The sequence below is a fragment of the Lissotriton vulgaris genome, chromosome 2_1 (genome assembly GCF_964263255.1).
Source record: "Lissotriton vulgaris chromosome 2_1, aLisVul1.2, whole genome shotgun sequence".
In the NCBI taxonomy this organism is placed as follows: Eukaryota; Metazoa; Chordata; class Amphibia; order Caudata; family Salamandridae; genus Lissotriton; species Lissotriton vulgaris.
The window spans coordinates 525,846,477-525,852,910 of NC_141687.1; positions in this window are offsets into that span (position 1 = coordinate 525,846,477).

Sequence of the window (6,434 nt, forward strand, 5' to 3'; positions counted from 1 at the left end):
CCGACATAAAAAAATACTACTGGGTGGCACACCTCTCAGCCATCAACCAATGTACATACCGCAGTGGTGATGATCCCGCCTTTTGCATGGACAGGTGGATTCTCCCGGTCGGTGATTTCACGAGGGCGCTGTACTCCAAACTAAACAAATATCACCTTACAGGGCCTACAAGACACTCGGTCCAACTTTGCCACACGGTAAACCTCAGCTTCTGGTGGGCCAAAAACTCACACTCGCGACTCCACTTTGGGATTCCGAGAGCCTGGGTACATTGGGTTGTACTAAGGGATTCGGCAAGTGGATCAAAATTCAGTCTGTGGACTGAATTTTGATCCACCGAGCGGGAGAAAAACACAGGGAGCCAGAGGCAGAATGACGCCGCGCTGACGAAGCATACCGATTAGAAAGGGACGACAAAGAACGGGCGATAAAAGAACACCCACCATAACCGAGAAGAGTGATTTTCCGAAGATTGCGCAGACTAAAAGACTGCAGACAACAAACAGAGCCTTCATACACGCTCAGACACTAAAAGGAGAATTAAAAAGCGGAATTGGATTATTTTGCGCTGATTCAAAAGAAAATGCACCTGTGGAAGTTGCTAAAAGCTGGACAACATACAAACAAAAGTGACAGAGCCCTGATGAGAATCCGGCAATTGTATACACCGGGTTCGAAACGCGTCGGCATAGAGGAAGAATAAAATAACAACATTGATCGTGAATTCGACTAAAGCATTATCTTGAGTTCCATTTAATCTTCCTTCGAGCATGACTTTGTCCTTCATTGGTGTTTATGTTTAGTTACCACTACTTAAAAGACACCGTGCAAAGATTAATTGTTTGTGGTGAAAAAGTGGTTTAATATACATGTGGATTGTATATATTCTGTATATATGTATTGTGTAAAATTGTTTTGTATATATGTGCACATTTCTGTGAAATGTGCAGTGTTTTTCTCATTCATGAAAATTGAAAAATCAAAAATCAAAAAGTAGAAAACTAAAGGGTAGAAATAAAAATTTGATGTAGGTGTCGAGACGAGGCAGAGACGTGACTCCGAAAAAAACGAGAACGCATCCAGTTCCTGGAAGGAGAAACATAGATCTATGCCCGTCCAAGAAAAGTTTTATAAATTTTAAAGAGATATGCAGCTAAGTGCTACAAGGAGTTAAAAAACAGAGAAGACACCCCATATTGGGGGCACATGACATGTGAAAGAGGATCATCCACTTTCCTGAATTGAAATCAGAAGAAGTATCCCGATTACTACAAACATACCGATTCGGATACTTTCCCATATCAATAAGGGAGAGGGTGCAAGTCACCACGCATTGAAGCGAATAACCCCAAAAACGGAAGTCCGGAAGAAGGTGCCACAACATCTTTTGTTCTGCACCGAAACGCGTCGACGCATTCTTTAACACAGAGAATCCAACTAGGTCTAGTGAACAACCGATATACATGCACTATTGTTACTGTTGTTACATGTGTACAAAAACTATAGGCCTTTGGATCCATTTACCAGTAGTGGCAAAGATAACAAGAGGCCACAGCTAATAGAAGGGGTTTCTTTTAATAATAGGTTTTTTTCTGACAATTGTTTTCATGTGTAATCTTTGATTTGACGAAATGGTATTTATGTATCTCTCCTTGTTTTTTAATTTGATTTTGACAATATGTGCAATGAAATGTCATAATTAAATGTTGTATTTTACTTTTTTCAAAGAAAACCTTCTTTGAAAATTTTTTAAACTGTGTTGTAAAGCGCTAAACTTTTTTATGTACATGTTTCTTATTAAAATTAGACTGTGAACGTTCCAATTTTGTTGTGGAAATTAATATTTAGCTTACTTAGTGTACTGCACCAGTATTCCCTGATAAAGTTTGAATGTTAATCTAAAGTGGTTTGAAAGGACAGTGAGTGTGTACCCAGGGATTCCGATTTGACTTGTAGAAATAAAAATACCCAACAAACACAAGATTAGTATTGGTTTGTTGCTCCTAGTTTTGGAGACAAGAGAGAAGTGTGGGGTTGGCAATTTGTGTATATTTTTTTTAGATAGTATTAGGGTCCAGCTGACTCCACGTCCCAGGCCCTAACTCCTTAGCGTAACAAAATTTGCCTCACTACAGCAGACACATGAGATGGCTGATTCGGAGTACTTTCGATATGCACAAGTTCGGCACTCCCTTCAGGCAAACATACCAGCAGGGTCCGTACTTCCGGAGTCCTCTCCCCTTGAAGATAGATTACTAGACGGATACCTGCCAGAGAAATCCATATCCCTTACATATTAAAAGCTTAGACATCACACTCCTGATCCCCTAATGACACTGAGGGACAAATGGGGGAGGGACGGTCTAGAAATAGACGACGAGGAATGGCAGGAAGCCCTCTCCCCCTAAGGAAGTTGCCATTTCAGCGAAACTAAGGCTGATCCAATTAAAGATTCTACATCGGGTGTACCTCTCTGGACACAGATTGGTGTTGATGGGCAGGAGAGCCATTACTGGACAAAAGTCCATGGATGTATGAGCACAGTATGGGGGCTGGAAATTCGACTTGAGGTTAAAAGATGCCTCCTGAACATTTGGGAGCCCACAGACTTGAATGCAAAGGGCAAAACCTGGGCAACGCTGGGGCAGATGGTAGCTAAGCGAAACATCGCCCACCCCTGGGGAGCGGCAATGCCACCAACATTCATTGCATGGAAAGACAACATGGATTGGTGTATGATACAGGAGAAAACAGTGAATGTAGCTCATGGCTGTCCCCGAAAATGGATAGCTCTCTGGACTAAATGGAATGAGTATCGTGGGAATGTGTGTGAGCCCCCTTGTACCCTCCCTTGGCGAACCAATAACGCCCTGATGTAAGTAGAATACAATATGCTTCACTACACGAGTTTCCATGAATCCAACCTAAAAAAATACTTACCATTTTCCCAAATGGCACGGGTCAAAAGAATCACATCAGATCCCACAAAATCTAAACAACGAATAGAGGAAGTTGCCACTAAATTTCACAACAGAGGGTACCCAGAAAACATTATTGAAGAATCCAAACATAAAGTTTCAAACACAAACAGACAAAAACTGCTACAACCAAGTTCAAAAAACAACAAACCCGCATAGTGGTAGTTTCTAACAGCCTGATTCATGTAGGTAAATTGCACTCGCAAAGGGCCAGATTCTCAGAATCTGGCCCTTAGCGAGTGCGATTTTTGCATTTGGTATTCATGATACCAAATGCAAAAATCGCTATGTAAGAATTCGCATATTTGCGTGGAATGGCATTTAAGGAATCTCTAATAGAGATTCCTCAAATGCTATTCATGACACACAACAAAATTGCGATTTTGGACTTTTGGGGCCGCTATTTACCGACAGGTCAGACCTGTCGGTAAATAGCAAAAACTCAGAAAAATGCTTTTAAAAGCATCATTCAAAGTTGCATGTAGCACACACACATGTCCTTTGGACATGTGTGTGCGCCACACCTGTCCAAAAGTGCATTTTAGGGGTGCTACAGGGCGTCCTTTGGAGAGCCCTGGCACCCTTAAAATCGCTATCTCAGTTGCGAGTAGCAAATTGCTACTCGCAAATCCCCATTCATTCCAATGGGCCTCTTGGCCCATAGGAATGATTGGGGAGTATTTGCGAGTAGAAAATTGCTACTCGCAAATAAAGAACATGTAGGAATCGCTATTTAAGTAGCAATTCCTACATGAATGCCGTTTTGCGTGTCCTCAATAGCGATTCGCTATGATTCGCTATTAGGGACACGCAAAACGGCATGTACATGAATCAGGCTGTAAATTTTCCACAGCTAGTTCGAAATACAAACGGATCATCTACCAACACTGGTCACTGTTGAATTTGGAACCGGATTTCAATCAAATTTTTATGGAACCCCCACTATTCGCTTTCACCAGGGCACAGAACCTAGGAGAACTGGTTCAACACAAACCTACAACTACGTTGAAATATACAGGCACTAAACCATGTTTGAACTGTGGGAACTGCAATAGCATCATCAGAGGAAACGTAATCAATCATCCCATGAAAGGCCACACGATAAAACTTAAGGTCAACGCCACGTGCGATTCTAACAATGTGATCTACGCTCTAAAATGCCCCTGCGGCAAACTGTAAATTGGCAAGACAGAACGCAAAATCAAGATAAGACTTACAGAACATAAGTCCAATATCCGGCTAAAAAATACCAAATCTTCAATAGCCGTACACTTTCAAGATGAAAAACATAACATTTCTCAACTTAAGTTCATCATACTGGAAACTGTCCCCAGAATCGAAGGTAGAGACAATACCAAAGTCTTACTCCAACGAGAAAAAAACCTGGATTCAGAGACTGTCCACACAGAAGCCACTCGGTCTCAATGACAGAATTGAACTTTCTTGCTATTTATAATAATTGCACTAGGAGCAACCTAGTAATTCCTGTGTGAATTCACTGTGACTTTCTTGTTTACTTTTTTGTTCACTATCCGGAGTTCCACGATATGAGGTTTACATCATATTGCACTTCCCACATACCACAACATATAGCTCATACCCTTCACCCCCTCCCTAGACGGTGTCGCCCCACTAACACCACCTAATTTTTTTCAACCACAATTTTTTCCAACCACAATAATTTCTCATCACCATTATTTTCCATTCAGTTGGCACGAATATATTTATCTTGATATTAAGACCCTAGTGGAACCTAATACCTTATTACGCCGTACCGCAACTAAGGTTGCAAGTCTTTTTTCACTATTCATGATCACGTGATCGCGATTTTTTGAAGTTGACTAAACGCGGCAGTAGACACTTTCGTCCTGACAGGCGTCGGCGAACGGATCATTTTTCGAAGTCAGTTACCTTCCACCAGGTTAGTGTACCGACCATACTAGCATCAGCGATGTGGTACAAGTTTGTCATTTTACACGCGTCATTTTCACCGCCTCATTGCGGTAACACATGTACTTTACTTTTTATTCACAGAACCATGCAAACATAGAGTATGAACACACGTAAGAATACGACCCAATTCGTTTTCCCACGGGTCTCAGGCTTGTTTAGGTGACCCCATAACCTAGCACAGAGCTTCCCCCTTTTTTCACCCATGCATTTTGATTATTACACCGTAACCAGTACATTACTTACCGTATGTTTATTTCCCTTTTGATCACAGTATCCTTTCCCTGATGAAGGGGCAAATAATGGCCCCGAAATGCATTGGAGGATGTATATAAAGGACAGTGTCATGCTTTGAAAAAAAAGAGCCAAACGTATATTGCATACATGATGTGGAATTGATTTATGAAACCATTTTTGTTGAATAAAACGCATCAAACAATTGTCAAAGAAGTTTGAAACCTCTGTTGCATTAGAGGAATAACTGTGTGCATACAAGGATGAGACCAGTGGTCCGCTGATCTCACTACTTCTAAGTTTATACATTAACGTCGTGGGACACTTGACGTAACTTGTGTAGCACCTAAAAAGACTAACAAACTTTCTGAAAGCTTTCCAAAAACTTGCTGTGCATCTGACCTACTACATATCACAGTAAGTAGAATGTGAACATCTTAGTATTGTCCTCTATTATAATGTATGACACTTCTGCCTGACGACGACAATGTAACACAGATATTCGTAATGATTTCTTGTATGTAATGACCATTTCTTTGATTGTTCAATAAAAAGAATTTAAAAAAACAGAAGAAGAGAAGACAGTACATGTAAAAAATGACGACTGTGGTACGTACCTTACGGGTAACAAAGGGAAGGATGAGAGGCGGCAACGGACAACGAAAACAGCATACCCAACAAAGAGCCACACACCACACACGGACATCAATTAAACATGAATAGGAGCGGGAACATGAAGATGAACACAGTAAAAAAAATTCAAGGTACCTGTAAAAGGAAACAAAGAGTTATGCAGGTAAGAGCCAGAAGAACCTTGGAACCAAACTAACATAAAACTATAACAACAGAATCAATGAAGTAGCACAACAAAAGAAGCTATAAAGTCTAGTTCTAGAAGGAGGAGCAACAATCTCCATCAAAGCAGCAGAATGAGACTGAATAAAACTTCCGAGATCAGCTGGATCTTCAAAAGTGGAAGTTGTGTTTAAGAAGGTGACCTTAAACAGGCATGGGTGAAATAAACCATATTGTGCACCCAAGGAGCGAAGAGCGGTACGAAGATCAAGAAATTATTTTTGCCACTTGGCAGAGGCCGAAGAAACATCCTGAGAAATAAATACTTTTGTGCCATGCCAAGTCAGTTGCTTTTTGGATTTAACGGCACCCAGCATCTGTAGAAGGTCTGTGAATTGTAGAAATAAAATAATTATTCCACGAGGTTAAGATGGAGCGACTAAGGAGGATAAATGTGGACCCAGTCTATGTGATCGT